This window comes from Anguilla rostrata, chromosome 15, assembly GCF_018555375.3.
Source record: "Anguilla rostrata isolate EN2019 chromosome 15, ASM1855537v3, whole genome shotgun sequence".
NCBI lineage: Eukaryota > Metazoa > Chordata > Actinopteri > Anguilliformes > Anguillidae > Anguilla > Anguilla rostrata.
Window position 1 is genome coordinate 16,903,140 of NC_057947.1, and position 26,727 is coordinate 16,929,866.

Here is a 26,727-nt window from a genome sequence, read left to right on the forward strand (position 1 = left end):
AGTGGGTGTGCTTATCTTCAGTCAGAGCCGCCAGGCTTCCTGTACACAAATCTGTGTGTAATGGGACCGCTTTCCCTCTCCAAGCTAGCCAGTGTTTACCTGTTTTCTCTCTGCAGTTATTTCTTTGTTAGCTTCTCTGTCATCCTTTCACTATGTCCCAGTTGTCATCTTGTTTGGATTTTATTTTTTGTGGATTTTTCCTTAAAATCTTTTTCCCATTTCAGATTTTTAAACATTTTCTAAAATAATGTTTTTATTTAGCCTTCTTTTCTTTATTTTGTTTTGTAGAAAGTAAATAGATTCCCGCAAATCAGAATGGCGTAACCTCCATTTTACTCTTGATATCTGCAGTTCTCTGTCTCTGCTTTCATCCCATTGGTGTAGTACAGAGGTGGTTATGAGCAGATTTTGAATATCTAATGGCCCAGAACACCACCCCCTCCCCCAAATGTACAGTGAAGTACAGTGCACTTCCAGGCAAGTGATGGAGGAGAATAACAAGAGATATTCCAGAACATCCGTGGTTTTGTTCTCTCCCCCCCCTTTATTTTAACAGCTGCCTTAACATTACCCATGTGGTTTGCCCTTATTAAATGCATTTTTTAAGGTTTTTTTTTTTGTGATATAGTTGTTTTGGGATGTCACACGAGAAAATCAAATTTCTGTGTTATTGCACCTTAACCATGATGGATTTCCTCAGGCCCCGGTTTCACATTGGGGGAGAACGAGCGGCCTAGCCTGCCGCTCTCCAACCCAGGAGTTACAAAAACTTTATTCATCTCAAGGCCCCAAAATGAACATCCTGTGACTGAGGAGAAAATGTTTAACCTTTGCATTTGCTGTTCGTGATGTACATAGAAATATGTCTAAATTGTGATATCATTAGCCTCAGAATTGGCGGAGTCACCACCTGATATCCATCAGCATGACTTGCGTATCTTAGCCAAATGCAGTGCAGTCTTTTCATTGGCCCACGAGTGTGTGATTGACTGCTCATTGTTGCTGATGGTTTAGTTGGAAGAAAAAAAATTTAGTTGGCTCATCAGTTTTATTGTGTCCAGTCTTCCCCTTTCATGGTCTGTCATTTTTTTTTGTGGCATGATAGCTAGTTAACTATGTTATATGTCTCTCAAAAACTGTTACCAAATGTCACAAAGAAAGTATAGGTAAGGTTTGGGCATCCATAATTAATATCATAGGGTGTGACTATTGTTAATGTCATAGGTGCGTGGGACAGTGTTTCCAGGCTCGCTGTGGTCGTGATGCAATGTAACGTGGAGTATACCTTTGAGAATAAGTATTCCCAAGTGACACCTACTCAAACACAGCTGTAATATTATCCATGCCCACCAATCCCATCCCTTATCTTAGCCACGCCCAGTTCCAGGATGTGTGGTGAGCAGTGCAAATACTTAAAAAAGACAAGAGTTATTTGGGTTGTATTGCAATTTAAAGCTAGTGCAGACATAATCACTGCACAGACAGTAACATAAACCTGTACAATATGACCCTAATGTTTCCATGGATATTTAATTTATACACAGGGAAAACATCACAAGGAGGAATAATTGAGAACAATTGAATTGCTTTCATCAAATGCTGTTTACTGAAGTTGTATGTTAATAGGACTATGTCACATGCTCTTTTCATTTTCATTCTTTATGATTATGGATTTTAGTTATTTTTCTAGATCATTCTGAATACTGTTTTTTTTTTGATTGCATATTCTTTTCACGTTGTTTTTAAAAATATATATATATTAAAATGAATGAATGAATGTACTTGTGTAATTTTCAAGTTATCTGCATTCCTTTTCAGTGAATGTATTAGATAACCTAGCAATAGCTGCATTTGATGTTAATGTGCCTAAGTTTCTTAGTGAGAATAACAGGAGAAATTGTATAACAGATATTTAAATGTGAAATCTATGCATGCACTTATCTCCTTTAATGTACTCTCAAATATTTGAAGTTAGGGCCGGTGTTATATCTCACAATCAAATAAATTCCAATCCTATAAAATTTGATTTAACAACTGACCCTGATATTAATGCTATCTGGTTGAGTTCCGTCCATAAGGTGTTACAGAAACGCATTTTTACCTTACCTATAATAAGGTATGGTATTTCTTTAAAAAAAAAAAAGAAAAGACAACCAAGCTCCCCTAGCATTAATCAAATGTTGATGTCTTATGAACACAAAGCTAAATCAGTGTCAAAATGCAAAGGGAATCAAACAACAAAAAGTAAAACAAAACACTTTTTCAAAAATAACTTGATTTTTCTTTTAATGACATTAAATAAACAAAGCAAGAGGCCTCACTTGGAAGACACCCAAGAGATTTTCAAAATTCATAAATTTTGAAATTTCAAGATGCCAAAGCTTGAGGCGGGTTAATTATTTATCATGCTACTCACTTGTACTTACTAACTTATCTTGCTATGACCATGAACAGGGGCAGGGGTAGGACTCGTTTAAATAAAAAACTGAGAAAATGTAAGCCCTTAGTGCTCAGCGAGTGCTGACTGAGGGATAGCTGGGCTCCAGTTAGCGTGCTAGCTTAATTTCACAACAGCTGTTGCCGTTTAATATTAACTTGACCAAGTGAAGTCAAGCTGGGCTTGTCCAAGTGAGCCAAGCCAACATTTTATATCACATTTAAGGATAATTTTACTTCTTTGTGCAACCACACAATGGCAAATACTAAAATGTTTACGAACGCACCATCATTTTATCAGGACGTTACATTTGGATATATCCTCTGAACTGCAATGAAAAGATTTTATTGTGACATGACCAGATTTCAGCAAGCACATGCACTGGTTTGATCATGTTGGACATTGAGTTACCTGGTATCCATGACCCCCTTCTCACGTGTCTGGTTATTCCACCAATGGGTCATTCCGCTGGTCCACTGGGGGGTTACTGGTTCTGCAGTCTGTGGTCTCAGTGGTTGGCATTATTGGTTCTCCAGGCTATGGTCTCAGTGTTACGAATGTGGGTCATAGTCTGATTTTGTTGAGGTGGGATCTTAGGACCGTGCTAGGAGAAGTCTTTCTGCCAAGGAACGGTCTGACTTGTTAATATTTAGAGAGGGCTACCTCTTTGTTTTTCTTTGTGTATTTTCTATCATATTCAAAATGTATCACTTCTTACAGAAATAGTAGTGTGCTATGCTTATATAAAGGGTATAAAAAACTAGCGCCTGCTGTAACACAGGTATGGAAATGGCTTGCTCTGTCTTTGTACATTTGCTTCACACAGAATATTAGGGGCATGCCAGCAGCAGTCCTGTCAAGGATCAGTCTGACGGTGTTAGGATTTAGACAGGCCTGTTCTTCTTGGCTTTTCTTTATATATTTTATCATATAGAGAATTCATCACTGAATTCTACATATTTCAGTGCTTGTCTCTCTGCCACCCACTGGGGTATTATGCGAGCCTGCAGCTTCTTCCTTGTGCAGTTTGACCATGTTCACATTTAGACTGGCCTGTGTTTTTTTTCCTTCCTGTATTTTTTCTCATATTCAAAATCCACCTCTCCTGAATGAAGTAGTGGTCTGTTGTGAATTTGGAAATAATGAAGAACTGTCCCGCGTAACGCGTATGGAAATTTTAAATCCGTGAACTAGCTGTTTCTAAGCCAGCGAAGGACAGCTGTTGCCGCTCTGGCTCTCAAAGAAAATATCCATAAAAAAGATTCTGAGAAAGTGCGTTTGTGAGACAGTTTTTGCTGTTGGCATGTTTTATTATTTATTTATTTTTTGTTATGCACATTGGCGCTAGTGTTGCATCGAATTGAGTTTCAAGGGGTTTATGAAGTGTTTGCTTTTAGAAACATTTCTTTTTTTTAGAAAGTTTGCTGGTTGCATATCTGGCCGTGTAAAACCTTTCTTTTAAAGTAGTTTTACCGCCCTCCCCACCTGTCCCACAGTGCGGCCGGGTTCATCCGAGGTGTAAATACTGCTTCTCCAAATTGGTTCGGCCATCGTGTTCCATTTGCACGCGTTCTGGGCTGATCTTCAGTCTCTCTGCCACGGCTCGCAATGTCAGATTTCTCCAATAAGGTGAAGCAATCTACTGAGGCGTTCCTCTTCCCCTGAGCGGAGCTCTGGGTGAGACCTCTCGGCCTTGTTCTCGCCGCGTCCTCACCGGGTAATGTCATTTTCGGACGGGAGGGCGAGGTGACACGCGGGATGAGATGACTGTGAGCGTGACTCGGGCGGTGAGAGACCCAATGAGCCGCCGCGGGCCGCTGGATAAAAACAGAGCCCCCGGTCTACACCTCAGACCTCCAACCGTCCACCGGTCTCTCACAGACGACCGGGCAGACCATTCACCTACTGAAGCACAGCCATTTTCTAGCATATAAGTGGGTATAAGATGACGAATGGGAAGTGATCAACCAATAGTAGCCAATATATAGTGTATAATCAGCCAATAGTAACCAATACAAAGTGTATAATCAGCCAATAGTTGCCATCAAGTTTTCAGAACAGTAAAGATGTACTATTCTCTTTTTTTAATCTAACTTTGTAAGCCATCACATGCAGAACAAGGTTGTTTCCCACTGGTTTTGATCAGTACTCTGTAGATGCCATGCAAATTCATGGATCTTCATGTAACCTGGACCCAGTTCAGTTTTTCTATTAGCCCTTCCATGTCCGATGCAGATCAGTGAAACTGAAGCGTCACCTACACGTGTGAACCATAGATCTCCTCCCCCAAAAAGGTCACAAAGCGGTCTGTACGTTTCCAGACCCTGTGATATTCTGGGTTAAGCCATAAATCCCTTAGTTCTTGTAGTTTTAGTTTAAGCACCTTATTCTCAGGATCATAGATTTCCCAAAGGCACTGGGAAAATTCCCTTAATGAGAAACATCCCAACAGGCCCAAATTCAGATGCCTTTTATTAATTAAAAGTGTTTTTGCCCCCCTGTTGAACCAGGACTCCCTGCTCAAACCTGTTCTTTCACTCTGCTTCTGAGGCCTAACAGGAAGCTATGTCTCTGCTTAGATTAGTACAGGCTCAGTGTGTTTGCTTTAATAATATTATCCGATATTAAAAGTCTGTTGCAGTGGAATGTTATTTTGGAACCCCTCCGAAGACCAGCCTGTATTTGTTCGACTGGAATTCAATCAGAGTACAGACCCTCAGTGTTTTCACAGTGTGGACTGATTTAAGTTCATAGCCTTCTCTGTTTTACATAAGCACGTGAAGGTGGGGTACCCACATGCCCTATCCACTTTCTTCATGTTGGCACCTGATGCTCCAAACTTATTATGCCAGTGTTAAAAAGAAAAAGGATGTAGGTATGGTTTAACTCATGTTTTCCAAAGTGTTGCCTTTAAATTCACCATACAAGAGCAGTGGTGGCAGTGGTGCAGTGGAAAGCACTATCACAGCAAGAAGGTGCTGGGTTTGAATCCCAACCTAGGCCTTTCTGTGTGGAGTCTGCATGTTCTCCCCGTGTCCACGTGGGTTTCCTCCAGGTACTCCGGTTTCCTCCCACAATCCAAAGATATGGACATTGGAAACTAAATTGCCAGTAGGTGTGAGTGTGTGAGTGGGCCCTGTCATGGATTGCTGACCTGTCCAGGATGTATCCCTGCTTCTCACCCAATGCATGCTGGGATAGGCTCCAGCTCCTCCGCAACCCCGATCAGGAATAAGCAGGTTAGATAATGGATGGATGGATGGATAATGGATAGATGGATATACCTTACATATCTATTTCTTTTATAAAATAGGTAATCTTGTGTATTTTCTTTCTTTTTTCCTCCACCTGGTACAGCTGTGATTTTCTCCAGGCTGTGGGCGGTATCGCTGTACTGAGCCGGAGTGCTTTCGCTGGAGGTATTACCCAGGAGATGGGTTCTCATTGTTTCGTGTTATATATGTGTTATATCTCATACATCTTCATATATCCTCAGAAAATCATTTGTACGGAGAAGATTGTGGACCCCTATCCATACCAGTGAGGATAAGCACAGCAGGAACCAATTCAATATATCCCATCATCACACAGCCCTTCTGAAGCTCTCTTATTGTTTGTGTTCTCTTCCTCCTGAACTCCATCTCTGACCCAACTTCCGACCTTTCGGGAAGAAAGAAAACATTCCCAAAACTTTGAGCTATAGGTCTTGCGTGATGGGCACATCCTTTTTTCTTTCTTTCATCAAAAAGAAATGCCATTACAAACAGAAGATTTATCCCTCTGGCCTCAGTGAAGTCTCTCCATACAGTACTGAAGCCGTGAGAAATTCTGCTGGTTAATTCTGCAGTAGAAATCATGACATTTAAAAGAAACGACAGGTTAGACATTGATATGTCACAGAGTAGTTTAAAATCCAGGTCCACTCCAGAATATACAGTCTAATTTTTTTATGGCTTTTTATTTTTTACAGCTGTTGCAGTTATTTAAATATGTAATAATTACGATGTTTAACGCAGACACTTTGACGTGTGTGAGCGTGATGGAGTATGTGTCTCGCTCTGCCGCAGTAACAGGCAGCTTGGGAGGGGGGCAGTGGGTGGGGGATATTTAAATGAAATGTGCCGTGCTCCGCCCACCTGCCCACACTCACTGTGGAGGTAAGGCTTCTTGGACGCGGGCCCAGAAATCTCTCCCTGGGGGGTGAAAGTGAAAGCGAGAGAGAGGCTCTGGAGGAGGTACTCTGGGTAAATTAGGGGTCATTACTCCTCATGAGTGTAATATCTGACTAATGTTCCCGTGGATTGTCCCTGCCCCCTATTATCCGGCCGTGCTGTTGACAGGGTTGTGGCTCTGTTTTCTGTTTTGTTGTTTTTTGTTTTTTTTTATGTAGTCGCGATCCGTTCAGTTAGCTGGCTAGCCGCTGAGCTCGTCCGAGACATGCAGTGCCAGTTGACCCTCTTTGCCACACCGTGGTTTGCAAGCGGGGCTTGTACAGACGCAAGCCAGCGGAAGACACTTGCTAGTAAGGTGCTAGTATGCTCCAAACAAAATGAACCTTTTGTTTGAAACAATGTGTTTCGAACAAGAGACGAACAAAAAGACACAGCGTTTCAAGTTTGTACGTCGTGGTGTGTACTTTTCACAGTTTGCAAACAACCTGCCAGTTTACAGGCCTCCCCTTGCAATTGGTCCATCCAGATATCACATGGTTGGTTGCATCACAGTTGACCAGCCGGGGGCAGAGTTCAGATTTATTTTCCTGTTCATCTCATCTCTGTACTGTTTCCTTTCAGAAGGATAGTTTTACCTAGTTTTTTTGCCAAATTAAGGATAAATCTTTTGGACAGCCAAATACAGGACTGGTGATCGATCACGCAGAGATTTTAAAGGTGACGAAATGTGCTCAAATTCCTGGCACAAAATGGCTACCAATGATCCCGAGCTGTGCAGGGTAACTAGGAAAAATCAGCGCGACTGGTTTGTGCACGCCACAGCAGCGTGGAGTGATATAAAACAAAGAACATGGAGTTTGTATTGAGTATATTGACAACATGTGTTGTCAACATGTTTGCCGGTGGTTCTCTTTAGAAAAGTTCATATGTCATTTGGGTGAATTGCGGATCCCTGATCAACCAGTAGGGGCCGCTGGTACATGAATGAGAAGCTGTCATCTTGGCCAAACCCTCCCATCCCTGGGTGGTGCTAGAGCCCACTGCACATTGCCCTGTGGACCTGCTGGCCACAGTAAGCATGGTCCAGGTTCCATACCAATCCGTGGGGCCCATCTATGCACTAAAACATCACCTTAACACGATGAGCCACCTGGCAGCCCAGGGGTGTGGCTCTGTCCGTGTTCTGATGTGCTGTTGACAGCTTTTGGTCGAGTCTTCGTTGTGTCGTCTGTTACTGTTGTCAGAGTTGTGGGTCTGTTTATTGTTTGTCGTGTTAGTGATAAGTTTGTGCTCCCTTTCCTGTTTGCCTCGTGCTCTGACAGACATGGGCTGTTGCACACCTGTAGCTCTGTTTGTGTTTTATCTGGAGAGAAGGAAAAACATGATGCAAGAATTTATTTAATGACTAAAATGCTACCAGCACCATTCGCACAAGTGAAATGTATCCCCCCGAACACACAGCAACAGCAAAATACATGTGTGTGCACATGCATCAAACCACACACAGACACACACACAAAACACACACACACACACACAGACACACACACAAAACACACACACACACACACACACACACACACATAAATGACTCAGTGGAGCTGCTCTCCTGCCAGCCCCTGTGGTGGGGAAGCAGGCCTCCTGTGGGAGGGGGGCTGAGGGAGCTGCTCTGATGATACATGCCGTCCGGTAGATTATCACCGTCTGCTCTCACCACAAAGGCCGGGTCACAGAGGGTCGCCCCCAGGCCGGGCTCAGGGCCGGCTAATGGATCACAGAGTTAATCAACCAGCGGGAAAAGCATAGCGCAGCGGATGAAGGTAATGACCCATTAGAGGGCCCGGCATCCGAGCAAATTACAGAGAGCACACTGTGTTACTGGAAGAGTGGCTGTTACTTCCTGCACAGGTAAAGTCATAGAATTTCTTTGGTAAACTAGTTTACCAGTATCTCTCTCGGAAGGCTAGGCCTTTTTTCCCCACATCGTTTTTCTTTCTATGTATGTACTGTATGTAATGCCGCTTGATTGGTTGATTGCTACCTGTTAGCCTCGTCTTAACTGAGAAACAAAGAGCGCGGATCTTTTCTGAGTGCGGTCTCTCCGCCCCGCATTTAGGGAAAGACAGATACAAACGGAAACCGATGGCCAGTGGTCAACCTCTCGCGCTGCTGGTGCCATTTTGACAGGGGGTTTAGGCGATCCAGGTTTCTTGCGAGCCTCCGTTTGATACAGATCCTCCTGAGCCCACAAAAGCCCTTTGAGATAATGTGCACCTCTAATACGAAGTGGCTTAAGTTGTCAAAAACGCTCGCAAATGAGTAATGGCTAAAGACACGGCGGATGTTTCTGGAGCAGTGACTGCTCGCTGCATCTGTAGTAACTCAAAAGCAGAGGTTGACAAGCTATTATATATACAGTGCAGTGTAAGACAGTTTACCACACAAAAGAACTGCTGTGAACTGCAGATACGCTTGATGTATTGTCAACGGCAGGCAAACTCTTTATTGTTTAAGCTAAGAAATTTATCATGACCCCAGATCTCCTAAACATAATTTTGTACCCACAAAAACCGCCACATAGCACCTAGAGGCTTGTGAGAATGTTCTGTAAACAAGCACAGAAACACATTTGCGTGGTAGACGTACAGAAATGGCTTTCTCCTCCTGCATATGAAAATGAGTCTGGGGAATATGCGAGTGGATTAATGCGGATCAGAATCTGATGAGACGTGGCTTGTATAACCCACTTGAGACATGATTGGCCGTCTTAAGAGCAGGTGTAAGTTTTTTGCTTCAGGGAAAGTGGCCAAACTGTTGCCATGGTAATTGCAAGGCATGACGAGATGTGCTTGTGTGACCAGATATTATTTCTCCCGAATGCCTTTGTTTCGGTGTCACGCGATAATTAATCGCTGTTACTCCTTGCTGTTTACTCGGTTATTGCTTTATAAGGTTTTTGTCATTTTCAATGTACAGCCCTCTTTTAAAAAGCATGTTGTACTTAACTGAATTTAATGCAATTTCATGCCCTGGTATTTATTGTAATCCCTGTCTTTCATTCAAAACCAAACCAGACAGTGGGTGGGGCTTCGTAGAAAACCAGCCCCTCCTACTATTCTGGAACAAAATTACCAGGTGTGCAGTATGTAGGTGAGCACCACACACTTATTGCTAATAATAATAATAATAATAATAATAATTATAATAGATCTTTATTTAACCAAGATGGTCAGTTGTGAACAAATTCTCATTTACAATGATGATCTGCACAGTCCCTGCGCTGTTGCGTGTGTAGCATTGCTAAGAGCTCTGGGATCCACGGGTCAGGATGAAAGCTGCTGTATAAATAATGGCGATAAGAGAAAGTGCAATCTCACTGCACTTACTCTGACGAACACGAATCCCTCATCAAGGGCTTAACAAACAAGGAGGGCTTTCGGAAGGCGGGGAGATGCTTGAAAGCAGGCGTTTATTGTTCCATATGGATTCAGTTTGGAGTGCGTTCTCACTTCAAAGACAGCCGGCCTTTTCTCGCTCTCTCTTTCTCCACCCTCCCCGGGCCTCCGCCCGTCTCCGACAATAGCCCTCAGAGGAAGCCCCAGAGCCGCCATCTTCAGAAGCCAATACCTGCTGAGTGACTGAACCATTTTATGAGAGTGACCCCCTTTACCAGTGACTCCTTAAAGATTAACCTTGCAAAATGTAAAACAGACGGGCTTCTTTTTTTTTGGGGGGGGGGGCGGGGATTTGGGGGGCTGCTGGGATTGTAGCAAAAGGAAACACGAGCAGAGGGAAAACTGGAGAGGACCATCATGTTTAAGTGGCTGTTTTACGGGCTTGTGCTTGTTGTTGCAGGCAGTGTGGAAGGAGGCCCGGTGGCTAAGCAGCCCTGTTCATGTCACTGTGTTCAGAGCTCTGACCGCCTTCATCCTCATCCTCTTCATAGTTTAGCAGAGAGAACTTGCCGCTAAATTGCACCCCCCCCCCCCCCCCAATAACATGGCGGCGATCTCCAGATCTGCCCTGTCTGATTGAGCATGTAATGGCTCTCTGATGCTCATTCAGGCAACATTATACCTCATTTATGTACATGCACTGCAGGAGCCAGTTTCTGTGTGTACCAATGGGCCTTGGTTTGCTTGCACTTTTACACAATTTAAAACACGCATGCACGCACGCACACACGCACACACACACACACACACACACACCCACTCGCAAGCACCCACACCTGTAGTCTACTGTGTTTGTATTAATGCTTCATCTGTGAACAGAGGCGCCCTCCAGTCGGAGCCTTCCTCTCCTCCCTGCTCCTCTGTAGTGCCCACTCCTCATCAATCAGGCCTGCTGAAGGCCTGTTTTTATCTGTCAAACATTCATCCATTCATCCATTCATCCACACACGTTCCTCATGTATTCACCCAATCCCCCAGCCGCTTTAATGTTATGAAAAGCATGTTCCCACACGTGTTGATTCGTGTCAGGGTTCAGCATCACCTTCAAATTGCCATGGTGTATTTGCATTATCTGTGTGCAAACTGTCTGGCACAGATTACATTTTTTTTACATTGAATCTTTTTGTGCCTAATTGTATTTACTGAAGTTGCGTGTGCTAAAGCTTGTTCAAGAGAACATTTATTTTTTTTTGACCTGGAAATCAAACCTACAATCTTTCAGGTACAAAGCAAATGATTATCTGGAACCCATCATAAATAGCTGTTCACACTTCTAGGTTCATACATTTATTTAATGCTGGACACATGGTTTTTACTGTTATGTTAGAACCAGCAAATAAGTGAAATATTAACAACTTTGAACTTGCGCCCCCCATAACTGTTCTTCACATGTTCAGTTCTTCTGCAGCTGAGTGTCAGTCTGTCCACAGATTTCTTCATCCATCCATTGCCTATACCCGCGTATCCTGGGCTGGGTTGTGGGGATGCTGGGGCTTATCCCACCATGCATTGGGCTAGAGGCAGGAATACACCCTGGACAGGCCGCCAATCTATCTGAATTGCTTCAGTAAATACCCAGCTATAAACACGGATTAAAATATAATCTGGATAAGAGAATATTTTGAAAAACTATACAGTAAAATATTATGTGGTTAATCTCCTAAAGAACTGAGATGCTTTTGTACCTGTTAAACTATCTAAAAGAAAAACTATTTGATTCACAAAGTTGGTGGAAAACTCCATTACCAGGGAAATAGCGACACAGGTGTATTTAAATTTTGTTATCTACATGTATTTCAGTGCCAACAATAATGATTATTATGCAAATGGACTTAATTCAGGGCATGTTTGATTCACAAAGATGATCGCAAATTACCGCTCGCAACAAGCCTGGATTTATGAAGAACACCTGACACCTTGCAGTACTGTGGCACAGTCCGTTTAAAATCAGTGACCATGGCAGGTATCACAGTTGCTAACATGGTGGGTGTGCACTGGGGGCATTGAACGTGCCTCCTGTTTTCCGATGTAATTTGTGGGCTCTTTCGTTACGCAAATATTAAGACAACTCCAATAACCATGCCACTTTAATAAAGATCAGTCGTTTGAATGGTCCCACTTCTATGAATTGAGAATTCGCTTCAAGAAATATTGATGAGGTCCATTTGCTGGTCATTCAAGCAGTCATTTCTGTGGCTCACTGGTTCCTTCAAGTCATTACTTTTCCTGCACAATTATCTGTGTGCCAGATTAAAATTAATCTTGTGTAAAGTGATAGGCAAGTTTCCAGTTTAATTAAATTAGTGCTTACTCACCCCCAAAAATCGGTGTGAGCAAAACCAGCATTCTGCTTTATGTGTGCATTTGACAATGGCTTCACATCAAGACTGATTTTTGCATTTAAAAAAATCATTAAACAAATTGTGCTTAGACAACAAGAGACAAGGCATAGCCTCAAGATAAGCCTTGGCATGACACTCGTTTAAGAAATGGCTTATGGAGGCTGATATGTTGACCAAAATGTCACACTTGGTGACTGAAAATGCGATACGTTGCCCTTGTGAACTGAGCTCGCTAGCTGCCTGGGCGTGGCTGTGCAGTTATTTGAATTTTGTCTATACAGTTGTGAATCGGTCGATAATGTGGCGGAGCCAGCATTCCCATCGGTTTCACTGCAAGGAGCACCTACTGCACTCTCTGTTTCTAATGGGTCTACACTACGTGTAATTTAAGTTTGAGTATGATTCTAAGAGGGATCAGATGTAGAGAAAGTAAGATGTGCTAAATCGGAGTTGATTTTAACGGAACATTTTACTGTATAAATGTAGAGTATTGAGTCTTGCACTGCCTCCTGCTCTGTGGCGCACGCCTGGATGAAACTGTTACAGGTGCAGCTGTAGTGTTGGCAGGCTCCCCACTGCACCATGCACAGGAAATGTTTGCAATTCAGGCTCTCCAATCCAGGCAATGAACAGCATGCGCTACAGCAGATAATCAAGGACGAGGGCCATGTATTTTTTTTTTCCATGCGAAAAAAAACTCCATGCGATTGAAATACCGAGTCAGTGCAAAACCACTGTTGGTGCATACCCGTGGTTGAATCAGGACTGTGATACTTTTTTTTGATCGTTCACCTTCCTTTTTTCGATGTTCTTTGAAATTACGGAGAGTGAAATTAGGGACCGTTGTAAAAACACAACAGAAGGAACACTTTTTCTATAATGAGTGACTAAGTGCCATAGAGGTTATACTGAATATGCTCCTTACCTCCCTTTAGGATCCTTACGCCCTCAACATTTCCTAATGAAATTCAGAGACATTCACCAAATGCTAATCAGAGCATTATTCAAGAAGTTCAGTCTTTATGTATGCAGCGCACGTGTGCAACTCCTACCTGTGCTATTCAGCAATCAGCACTGATTTTCACTTTTAATGTTAATGCACAGTCTGAGCCTTGGCACTTGTTTTAAGAGACTTTCTCCAAGTGACATCTTTCCGGATAAAACCACGTCAAATTCAGTTCCTGGAGGACCCGCAATACCAGGCAGCTTTTGTTTTAAATTTCCACCGGCTTAATTGGTCTAATTATGGTAATTAACCATGTACCTTTACACCTACACTACTGAGCCTCTCAAATTGCAGCACTCAGTACAGGTCTCTTGGTTGTAACGTGTTATAAGTTTGGGGCTGGCGCTTATTATGTAGGTGGTGATTTATTTGTTGATTCAAAAAATGAAAAATAAAATAAGAAAGCAATGCTATATCTGGGCAAATGATTGGAGTAATTAAGCTGTAATGATGAGCGTCAGGAAGGAAAAGCAGGGTGTGCTTTGGCCCTGCTTGAGTGTGACACCCCTGGATCAGAGGTTAGCGAGCCAAATTTGAGATTTGTGTGTGTTACTACGTGCGTGATAGCAGGCTGTGATAACAGAAGACAGCTTGGCATTTTAAAAAGCTTGTCTCCATAGCGACACGTCTCTCATGTTCAGGTTCGCTGTGGGACTTTCTCATGACCCAGACAGCTGTGGATCTGCCATCCCTAAATAGAAATGTAGATCTGTATCAGAACCGTGCACTTATACTGTCCCCAGCAACCCAGTTTGACCCGTTTAGAGAGTCATTCTATCACAGAGCCATTCACCCCTCCCTGATCCTTCCTGTGTCTTTGCTCTACTGCTCTCTCTTCGGAACGGTGTGTGCGTGAATTTGTGTGTGTACACGTGTATGCGTGTGGTGTTTGTGTGAGCATGTGTGTGTGTGTGTGCGTGTCTGTGTGTGCGTGTGTGTGTCAGCATGCATGCATGCATGCATGGGCAAATTCTTAATTTGACAAAATAATTAAATGTGTACTCCACACATATTGTCCTCAAGACAATATGCTGTGGGGGGAAAAAACAGCAGAAGAACTTAAGCTAAGTTTTTTTTATTTTATTTTATTTCTTTATTTATTTATTTTTTGTAGTTTTGATTTGATTCCCCCAGATAAGTCAGTAAAATACTATTTTCCAAACAGTGTGTGGAAGCAGATTTAATCTAATTCCCCATCTCATATATTGTATGCATTTTTTGTTTATTTGGTTGCATTTGCACAGTGAATCTGTATTTTCCTCCTACTTCAGCCTGCTGGCAGTGGAGAAGGGAAGGTTAATGAGAGTGTAACGAGAGACAGGAAAACAATACATTTTTAACCCTTATTTTCTGCTGGAGAAATTCAGTGATATTTGTCTTTTTTTCAGAGTGTCCGATTTCTTTATGATATTCACTGGTGGATGATGTGTTTTGTTTGTTAGGTAAAAGTTTCAGTCCAGGTAAATTTGTTATTTAATACAATATCATTTATAATTCCCTGTGCATACGTTTAAAAAAAAAATCTTTTTTACGTTTACAACAATTGTTATTTAGGTATACAATTTCATTACTTGTTGACTAAATCTGAAGTTTTTTATACATTGAATATGAGAATTTAACTGGTTATCTGGAATTTATTTTAAAGTACATTTGATATACATATTCAGAAGGGCCCCAGAGCGAAGTGGTTTTGAATTGCAGTTGGTATGCATGCTCCGTCTTCAAGCCAACATATGAAATGTTTTGTTGTCTGCCCATTGCTAGATATTTTTCATATTGTCCTGTTTTACTTATCCCAAGTGTGTGCAAGCTTGCATTTGTGCCTGTGTGAGTGCGTGTGTGTGCAAGTGTGTGCTTCAGTCTGTTAACATGTGAGATGTGATCGCTCCTGTTTTTGCTCGTTAGATTGTATGCTGAAAACCCATTTTAAATCTTCTGGGGGATATCCTATTTAAATCCTACAGGTTTTAGTTTAATGTTGCGATGCTGATTGTTCATTTGTGAACGGATTTTTGAAAATCCAGACTGTCTTGAGACTGATCTTCTTTCTTGCAATTACACATCCTTTTTTGCGATTTTCTGTGATGGCTTTTTCCCTCTGTGATTCATTCTGACTCATACTATCAATGTGTCTGTGAATACTTAATTATGATTGACTGATGTCCATGAATATATATTATGACAACCACATGATAAAATTTTTACCTCAAAAATATGTTCCCTATTAACGTATCTCATATCATAACATGTAATAAATCACCGGTCCTGTTAAAACATGTTTCATTCACACCATTTGCTAGCTTGCTACATTTAATAATGCTATGGGACATAGGCAGTGGTGTGCCTTTCTCAATAATGTATCCATACCCACGAGGCTTAGATAGGAAGCAGTATAGCGCATACAGTCCTATAGAGACGGAATCGGAATGCTGGCAGCCATATAATGAGTTCGCATGAACTGCACTGCTTTACTGCTTTTCTGCTTGTAAAGCTGCCTCGTCTTAAAGCTGCTGTCTCGTCTGGTAAAGTGCTGTTTCTCTGTCTGTGTAAAGCTGCCTGTTTCTCTGTCTGTGTAAAGCTGCTTGTTTCTCTGTCTGTGTGACCAACGGGACCAGGCTTCATCCATAGCTCGCAGCACTGCATGCAAATCCGTCACTTTTTTGAAAGTAATTTGGTCTTATCTGGAATCAGAATCGAATGTCAGGAAGGACGCATTAGCATATAAAATGCACAAGCAGAGACAGTCTCTGCTACTCAGATGTCACGGCTAACTTCGGGAGTTTAATGGAAAATATTTGTTAAAAAATGAGAAAATTGAAGAACAGCAGTGATTTCATTTAAAATGATTGAGTGGAGTTTATTGTGAGTGTCTCAGTACCATGTATTCATAGTTTGGTTCCTATGTATTCCTGTGTTTATATGTTTAAATGCTGACAAAACACTGGTGTAATTCAGAATTCATAACCTAGATCAATGCACTCTTTCAGTGTAGTTGAAGTTGACTGCTTTTTTTTTTTAGACATGTCCTCTGTACCTTCAATAGCTTGCAGAGTTTACATATTTATTACAGATATTATCTGTAGTATGTGTGTTAACTAAACAGGTTTGCGTGATGTATACAGGATGTGACATTAACACCCACCACCAACTAAATATTTGCTGGTAGAGTTCGGTAAGGCATCTGACTCATTCGCTCCAAAAAAAAAAAAGAAATTTGTAGTTTACAAAAGGCATCTGAAATTGTCAATTTGTAATGATATTACAACTTCCATGAGTACTGGGTACACACTGTGTGTTCATTTTATTGGCCATCTACTGGTTTCTCTCTAGCTGCATTGAGTTCTTTCTGTAGTTGCAGTGCATTTTGCAAAGGTTGCTTTTGCTAGACACCACAATATATTTGTGTACTGTCTCTTGATCTCCCTTAAAAGAAGAGCTCTGGGAAGGGACTGCCTCCATCTGCACTCTGCTATGTAGCATGCCAAGATAAAAGAATGTGTTTGTGTGATCTCCCTAACCAGTTCCTAACACTGCAGACACATGCAAATATTCAAGTAACACTTCTTTTTATAATAATTTAGATTTTTTTCTATATCAGCCATTACTTCCTCTTCCCCTGCCAATTATAGTTATAGTTGTCCTCCAAACGGAATAATACACTATTTTCGTATCCTTGTGAAGTTACCCACAATGCACTGCATCCACCATAGAGCACTTGTCTGTGGCATCCACACATTCCCTTTCTTTTATAATGGAAGATGAAACTAATACCATTGGAATTCCTGGTAGTGCTACAGAATACATATAGTGTTTCTATATTCTAACAGAAAAGAAGCAGAAAGGTTTTCAGTTAGGAAAGTGTGCCTTTTTGTAGTTTCAGACCGGTGCTTTTGAACATTTCAGAGCAATGAAGGAAAGACGCAGCCATTCAGACTGAGCACGTTTGCAGTATAGTTTGACCACCAAGTTGAAGGTCTCGGCAGTTTTCTGTAGTCTGTTAGACATGTGACACCGAGCTCAGTTTGTCAGGCATTATATCTTTTCTGAAGTAATGGAGACTAATCACTGCGGCTGAGTCATGAGTCACTGATAGATGAGGGAAATCGTGACAGTCACTGATCATTATTTTATGATGACTCACCCCTGGGAGTCTAATAATACGTTTGGATACATATTCCTGCCTGGAAGTCGCAAAGTAAAATAATTAAAACAATAAACGAGATGACATGTTGTTTCCAAACTGCGATTGGACAGATCAGTAACATGATTGAAAGCTGTTACACCTTCTGAGTCCAGTGTATGTAACACATCCCGACATGAACATGTTCATGGGTACAATCTGTGAGTAGAGAACCCATGATTGTACCCCTGTCATTTCATTGACAGTTTGTTTCTTCCATGCTTGCTATTTCAAATCAGTTTGATGTTTTTTTTTCTCCTGATCCTGTTCAAAGAACATTTTCACAAACAGACTTGCTTGGGAACAGGCTAGCATTTCTTCTGTAAAGTCATAGTGCACATTTTTCAAGTTTCAGTGCCTGCTTTGGGTGGTGGCTGTCATTTAGGTGGTGGAGGTCGAAGGCATGGGTGTGGCAGGCACTGAGTCCATTAAGTAGTCAATCAGACCATTTTTTTCATGTCTCAGTGTACTCCGTGGATGACTCTTGTCAAAGAATTATTGTAAATGCTGGAACCCTTTTAGACACCAGTGCAATTTCTGCACACTATTGACAAATCACTGACAGGAAGGTTTGTGAAAGGTGTTCCGACCACACGCGTGTAGCATGTAGAATCCATCCGTCTTCCTGTCCTCTCTCTGATTTGGAAGTCACCCCAAAGGGCGGTCGTTCTGCGTGTCTCGGCCCCTGAAAGAGGTGCTCTGCCGAACAGAAGGGCTGTGACACAAGTTCTGAGCACATACGTGTAGCGTGTAACGTGTAGTGTGTGTTTCCCCGTCCACTGTAACAGAGATAGGCAGCCCTGGTCCCGCAGCACCAGAGATACTGCTGCTCCGTCAGAATCCCTGCCGATATAATTAGATGTATTATTCAGTTTAATAACTATAGGTGACCATGTGCTGGAGGTGCTCAGGGTTTCACCATTCAGACTCAGGCTTTTAATAATTGATCGAACTGTGCGATCAAGCTTGGGTGGAACAAAAAACCAGGAACGGCCCTGGCGCAGTGTGGACCGATGGACCAGGCCTCAACAATGGGAAAGGAACGTGTCTCGTAACGCACACGGGTTCATTGGCTCAGGGCTCAGGCCACCTCAAATCTGACTGACGAGTTAGCTGGGCTGTTCTTTTACAGTGGTTCTATATAGGCTCGGGGTCAATGCCCTGAGAATTTTCTTCTTTATGACAAACAACCCTGAAACCCAACTCATCCGATACTAGAGTTTTCACAGAGCACATATCACCCCACACAAAAAGTACAAAATGGGCTTTATTGACACCCCTTCGGGGTCACCGTATTTCACTCTCCCCAGCCCTGTGTCTCCCTGGAGATTTGCTTTCAACTGAACCGCCACCAAAGTATCAACAACCCGTTTTAATCGCCTATCACTAAGCTATCACTAATAAACAATACTCCTCAACTGGAAATGCAGAGATGAAGGCAATATATCTGAGCGGTTAAAAAATTGGCAGTAGAAAAAGAAAAAGTGAATTCCTGCCATATTTTAATATGCACGTACAACTACAGAAGCTTTTGCAGGCTCTAACTATATGACATAAATGTACCGCATAGCTAGTTAGTAACGTAGGCTATCATTTATGTGGTGCACGTTTTCCGCTGGCTTTTGCTCGTTTTCATACTATTAAAGGAGTACCATGGTGGTTGAACGTGACACTTCCCAGTTGTCTTCAGGCAACAACAAAACAAATGTGCGTAATTTTTTTATTCTTCAGTCATTTCAATGTACTTTAAAACGTATTTTTCTAAGCCTAAATTTCCCACTATAAAAATTCACCCGAACCGTCTGGGCGTGGTAATGAGAACTGTCAGTTAGCTATGATTGACAGACCGTGCCCGGTTACCATAGCTACCCCCATGATACGCTCTCTTTGGGAGACTGAATTTTCACAAGCTAGCTAGCTTAGTAGTATATCAAGTATCGATAGATAGCTAAGGTAAGAACGTTGACTTATATCCAGTTATATTTTTTGCTATCTAGCTAGCCAAGTTAAGATGAAAGCACAACTATAACGTCCTCATAAAAGCAAACTAGCAAGCTAACGTTATCGATAGCATTGCCTTATGAAAGCAAACCTCCTAGCTAGCTAACGTTAGCTAGCTAGCTAAATGAATATAACCAGAAATAATCTAAAGGCACTCTAATTTAAGTGAACCTAACGTTAGTCAAATATTTGCATTGTCTGAACAGCAGGACGGTGTGTCCTGTCAGATTTCTTTACGGGGCGTGGAAATAGGAGTGGTTACTGTATTCGTGACGTAGAAAAATGACAACTTTCTCAACCGGTTGAAAATAGGATGATGAATTTAAAACGCATATTTCTCCAAAAATACAGAACGGACATATTTAATACTTTGCTCATTGTGTTTCTTCAATGCCTCTTGTGCAAATAGCACATAAAACCGAGAAAGTGTGAAAATCACCATGGTACTCCTTTAAGAAACAGCATAGCTTGATGGATGTCTTAGCGAAAGAAGCCGAGCGTTTGATCCGGCAATGTTACGGCTTGGTTCACGCCGTCTAAACCGAAAATGTAATAGCAAATGTTTCCGTGTCTTCAGCTGGCAAATACACGCGCGCGTGCTGTTAATGCTTTAACCTGCTTAATGTTGCTACGAGCGGCTGCAGGCTGTGATTAATTAGGAGGCATTGATCCTGTGCTGTCTACGATCGTCAGAGCCCAGATAGGTGCCAGTACACTGCGCCGTGTGTCAGCTGGGAGACTGGAATATTGAGCAGTTATTGTTACCACAGTAGCAGTGAGCAGTGAAAGGGCTTAATTAGCACACATTGAGAAGGCTGATTATGAGGGGAACGCAGGCATGAGGTTATTTCTCATGTGTTTTTCAATTTTTTACATTTTTTTATTACTACATGAAAAGGTATGTGTAATTTCCCGTGAAATGATCAATCACTAATGTTCAGTTCTGGCAGTTTGCAAATTGCTACTTTTGAACCTTTCTGTGTGAAATTAACTGGAGCCCTATGAGATTCTCGGGCCTGCTGAATGGAAAAGGCAGTTTACACTGGAGCCAAAGGCATAAAGTCATGGGAATAGCAAACAAGTCAGAAACCCTATCCAGCTGAAGCTGTGTCCTCTTCACTTGGGAATGGACGCAGGTGTGGCTGTGTGGGGTACACATTTTCATCCGCGGGCCAGCGATAACCTGGGTGTGCATTGCAATGTGCGTGCTTACAACCTCAGAGGTCATTCAGCATTTTTCAAAGAAAGATTTTAAATGGCAATAATGCTTGTTTTGCTGTGACATTGAGGGCTTCTGTATCATGCTATACCTTCACTTACTAAATAATATGGTGTTCGTTAATGTTGTTCCTGTTTTACTATTGTTATTCCTCCTTTTATTGCTTAATTCCCTTTTTTTAGCTCAGTTTAGCAAGGTGTCTAACACCAGTATTCACACAGACACACCCATGCACGCACACACACACACGCATTGCGTCTGCAGTGTAAGGATGAAGCTTTCAAGGAATGTTTTTCCCCTCCTTTGTCAAAAGCTGAAATGACTTAAGCAATGTTTGATCATCACCTCTGTATTGTTGGCTTATTCTGGCAGCACTTTGAAAAGCTCACATGTTTGTGGTGTTATTGAGGAGGGTGTCACAGATGAATATTTTAAGGTTTAGTCGCAACTTAAGCATCGCTTTTGTAGCACCACTAGCTCTGGGTAGCAAAACACAGAAAAATTCAAAGGCTTTTATCGAGGCATATTAGCGTCACCATTGGAAACCAGGCCCTTTTATTCTCGGCATGGATGCTTAACCTCGATATTTTTATTTTTATTCTTTTGTGGCCGTAACAAGAGGTGCTGGATAATTAGGGGCTTCGTTTGCTTTTAGCGGTGTTCAGTCATGCTCTTATCTCGCACCGGCCCTCTGATCTGTGGGAACTGACACCAATGTCGGCGCTTTTCACTCCAAATTGATTGAAATGAATGCCCTGAATCGGGAATTTTCATGGTTTTGTGGAACCTGGAAAACCCTGAGACGCACAGACACGCGCCAAAGCTTCTGTGTGACCTGACCTAAAATGGTGTGCGGCCTCTCCGAATGCCCTTTTGGGGCGAGTTGGGAAAGGAGGTTGCTTTGGCACCTGATTACCCTGGCTGGGATATTTCAGCCAGGCATCCTCATTTTCTGCATTATGGTGACTCCTCCCAGAGAACGGAACTGTTCTACGCATAACAGCAGGCCTTTCAGAATCAATACTGAACCTCGCTGGTCTTTTAAATCAGTGCTGCCTTCCCCTCCAAACAGGGCCATCCTGGCATGATGTCATATCCTGTGGTATGAATTGCAATGACGCTGAATTGATTGAGACGAATGGGAAATGGCTGCCCTTAACTTTCTCATTCCTCCAAGCAAAGGGTTTCCAGCATATTTTAAACAGTGCAAAAGTTTTCTTTCTTTTTTTTGTTGGACAAAGGCTGGGCAGAATAATAGCCTTGCCTGCAGTCTAATGATAATGGGGAAATGTAACGGGAGAGGGAGGCTGCTCTCCTCTGGGGTCAGCTGGGCTGATTCATTAGCGAGCCGGCAGCGGGACGGAGCAGGACGGCGTCGCGGACTCGGACTCGGGCGGCGTCTCCCGCGCGGGCTTCCCCGCGGCGGCTCCTCGTCCAGCCAATCAGAGAAGCGGAACGTCTCGGGGAAGAGACTCGCGGCCGAAACCCTTCCGTTCTTTGATTAATCTGGCGCTCCCTTCATCACATTACTCATATTAGACCCGGTTAAGGAGACGTGTCCATGGAGACCGTGGCCCGATCCATTTCGGCTCTGTGTGGGAAGTCTGGAGATGAAGACGCAATTAACAACTCAGCTCCTCGCATATTTGTCTCCCTGCTAAATGGGCATTGCTCTACTTCCAGCTTAATCTGCCTTTCTGCAGTGTTTTGTTCTTTTTTTCCTCCAAGTTTGCTTTTTTACCATTCCACAGAGGTGAAATCTTGGAATATTTTTTCTCTGTTTAAAAAAAAATAGATTGACTGAGTGACTGTTGTTGTTGTTTGCTAATCTCAATATGCAGAGATTTTGTTTATTTATTTTATTTTTTTTGTCCATTTTTCAGCTTTGTTTTTCTTTTATTTTAGTATTATTTACCCTCTTTTTAACACCTGATGATTCTTGTGAGACTTGGATGTCATAGGACTTCCTTTTTACTGTTCATGTGTACCCTGGCTACCATTGGCTGCTGAGATGACCCCTGGCCTTAGTTACTTTGGATACTCAAACTTCCTGATTCACTGCTAACACTTACAAAGCACTTTGAAGATAAGGTGAAATCACCTAGCTGCCACAAAAAAATGATGAAGTCTTGTTTAATGCTTTGGCCTAGAGCACTGACATGTTGGCTTCAGGCTGTGTAATTCCTTAATTGTCAGTCCTCCTGCATTCCAGTATTATGAAGTGCCCTTCCTTATGGATAGTGTACCTTATGCTTTCTCAGAAGCTAGTTTCCCCATGATGAATTGGTATGTAATGCATATTAACGTCAGTCCCTCTTCATGTTAAGTGGCCATAAAAAAAGAAACCCAGCATATTACAGCCTTACGTCTTTACAGAGCCTGGTGATTTCATCTTCAGTGTTTTATGGATATTCTTTGTGCAGCCTTAATAAAGTGTTAGCTATGTATTTAACCAAAAATAAACTAATAATTTCAATAGGAGGATTGAAATGAACCATTTTTATTGCACACAAAAATATTTTAGGGAAACAAAAAAAAACCTCCCAGTTTTTAGCTGATTGGCAGATTTGGGCCAAACGTCTTGTTGCAGGTGTTTCTGATGCACTAAAATGACTGTGCCTGGATCTGGTGTGATGTGGAGTTTCCCGTTGTGTTAAAAGAGCTCTCAGGGCTGGGACTAAGTACAACTGGAGCACTTGGCCAGGGAAAAGGAAAGAGGAAAGGGATTGAGACTAATCTGGTCAACCCTAAGCCTCTTTCTCTTCTGAATAACATTATGCTTCATGTTCATTGTCCCTGGCATTTGGTTGGAAGCATTATGATCCTCAATCTGTTGAGGAATATATTTTATGGCTCGCTCCCATCCTGGAAATTTGGCGTCAGATATCTGTTCTAATGGCCTTTTGTGTGTGTTCCCACATACAGATTGCCTGAGTGCTGCGTGTGTGTGTGTGTGTGTATGCGTGTGTGTGTGTGTGTCTGTGCCTGTCTGTGTGTGTGTGTGTGCGTGTGTGCGTGTGCGTGTGCATGTGTTGCTGTTATTTAATACGATTTTTCTTTTGTAGATTATTGGTTTTTTTTTTTACGTTCACTTCAGTAACGCTTGGGTTTGTTGTTCACTGTTTTTCCTGGAATTGTGCCCTTTTTTTGCTGGCCAGTCTTTTTTGTGTTTGGTTCATTTTTTCAATGTATTGGACATGTCCTGGTATATTAGCCAGGGTGAAGCCCAAAGCCATCCAAGCATTTAATTAATTCATTTATTTATTTATTTTATTTATACGTTTTAAACTAATTAAAATGAATTTAAATTTGTCCGTGCTAATTTCCTGCTTAACTACACAAACACGAGACCCAAATCCTTAACTGGGCGTCATCCAGAAGCTGAAGCGCATAAGAACGCGCGGTTGGTCATTAAGCGTGGAGGCGAGCGCTCATCACAGCAGCACTTAAAGTTGGGCGTGTTCCAGAAGCTTCCTGGAGGAGGAGCCATCAGGGAGCTTTCTGTCACTCACACGAATAATCAGACGTTACAGCGCTGTGATGTGTCGATGACATTTACCGTCCGGTGTTTTATATGCAGTGGAACCCCTGAGAACGCGCAGCGCTGATCTGTAAACTGAAATGGGGTTTAAAAGCAGAAGCAGCAGGCGCAGTAATATCCTGGCAGTGTTGGCACAGGGGCACGTTTTGGCACTATTGCAAAGCAATCCAACATTAAATCAACATTTTATTATACGAGATAAGAGGATAACGCACAAGCTATTCATCTTCCTCGGGAATACAGTGATTGTATAAAAGGGCCTGCGGTTGCTCAGTGCTTCCTTGTAAATTATTGGCTAGTGTGCCCTTTGCTTTAAAGTGGCACAACATTGTTTGTCCTTAGAAGTTTAATGTGGTTTTTTTTTTAGATCAAAAACAGGAAGTATTTTTTATTTTATCCTTTATTTACTCGGGTGAGTCTCATAGAAATGTATTTTTTCCAGGGAGCCCCAGCCAGTATAAACTGTGCAGACTATAAGAATAAACAATAAACCGACTCCACTCTGTAGTAAGTCGTAAAGTGGTTCAGCACAGTGCTGTGCACATTCACACTCATCCTGTTTATTCCTGATTCTGCCCTCCTGAATGTTGCGCGTGGCTGAAACTCGCCCCCTGACGGGCCGGCTCGGTGGGTTGGTTCCCACCGGAGAGCCGGCAGCGTGCAGGTTGGCCGTGTAGCCGTTGTGTACTTGCTTGTTTGTTTTGTTTTCGGGTGTTGCGTCTCATCGATCCGACCCCCCGAGGTCCGGAGGATTTAGTCTCCATCGATTTTGCATCAGGCGCGCGTTTTATCCTCAGACACCCGCGCCTCTCACGCAGAGCGCGCGCCCCTTCTGTTTTCACCGCAGATTGGCTCTGAAAGGAAGACAGTTTATTCCGTCTCTGAAAGCGCCCTCCCCAGTGCTGCTTCCTGTTCCAGCTGAACGAGGTCCTGTTTCTATTTAAACTACCGTGTGTGGAGCTGCAGAGCCATCTCCAGTCTCTGAAAAGGTAGAACAAACAAAATCCCCATGGCACTGGCGTAGACCAAGATCCATTTAGGATTTCCATGTTTATCTTCTTGCGCTTAATGTAATATGTCATTTAGGCATTCGCTCAAAGCGGCTTTTGTTAATCGGAATCCTCGACTTAAAAACGGGTAATGCACGGCACGTTCAATTTTCATAAACCACAGTAAATTGGCATCCTGTTGGAGCAATGAGAAATTGATTTGCCCGTGGTAATTGCATTGAGTAAAACGTAGTCCATTCTGTCGTGGCCTTCGCTAGAAACACACTGCCATAGATCGCGCCAAGGAGTTCTAGCGATGGAAAGTTGGGTTCAACAATGTGGAGAGACTTTCAACACAATATAATACCAGAACAACATACAGTATAATTTAGTTCACAATTCTGTCTCAGCAGTGGATAGAACTGTTGGAGGGAGCTCGGATTTCTAAAGAGTCTTTGAAAATAAAGCCCTGAAGTGATTTGTGAGAAAAGGCCAGCCAGACGAAGTTGACACTGTCATAGAGTCCATAATTGATTCTCTCAGGTCCTGATCATGAACCTGTTCAATACTGGAAAGGAATTTTCATTCGATCCACACAAACACGGCATTATTGTAGACCAAGGCCGACAACGAAAATGTTCTCTCCACAGAATAGAAAAAAATGAAATGTTCATATAAAGAAAAAACAAATTGATAGAAGGGAAAAGCAGATGAATCCTGAGAGATTGGCGGGGCCTTACGGGAAGGTCTGGGGCGGAGGCGGCGCGGCCGGAGGAGGGTAGATGGGAGCGACGGCGGTGCCAGGCTGTCTCTGGGTAATGTATTCAGGAGACTGCGGAGAGGCAATCAGCCGCCCCTTACGCGTTCAGACCTGCCAATCACCCCCGGGCCTTAAATGCTCTGGGCTGAAACAGAGGGACAGGGGGAGGAGATCGCGCAGGAAAAGCTTTTTGCCGATGTTGATCTTCCGCGCGTTTCTTTTTTCGCCTCCGTCGTTCTCCTTTTTAATGGGTTCTGACCCCCCCCCCACCCCCAGAGGGCTGTGAGGCCTGGCTGGTGCGCACAGACCCAAACGAAGGCGAAGGTGATCTGTATCGCCTCTGTCCCCGCGCCCAGGACAGACGCACCGTGCCACACGCGTGACAAACTTGAGCCTCGCTCAGCCCACGACAGACTCTGTGTCTCCCCGCCCACCGTCTCCCCCGTGTGACCAGAGGCGAGCCAGCGATGATGCCGTCGGCCTCTCCGCGGTGATGAGTCTGTTTACTGGGTCCTGGACAGGGGCGGTGGGTCTTTTAAAACCTTCACACAGATCTGAGAAAAAAAAGATTGTTTCATATTTTAACTCTTAAACAAGAAGTGTTAAGAGTTAAAATATGAAACGA

General features: G+C 42.7%; 1 protein-coding gene across 1 annotated transcript in view; it reads left to right on the forward strand.

Moving 5' to 3' along the window:
• Positions 1-26,727, forward strand: part of gpc5a (glypican 5a) — a 166,075-nt gene that overhangs the window by 133,515 nt on the left and 5,833 nt on the right. The window lies entirely within an intron of this gene.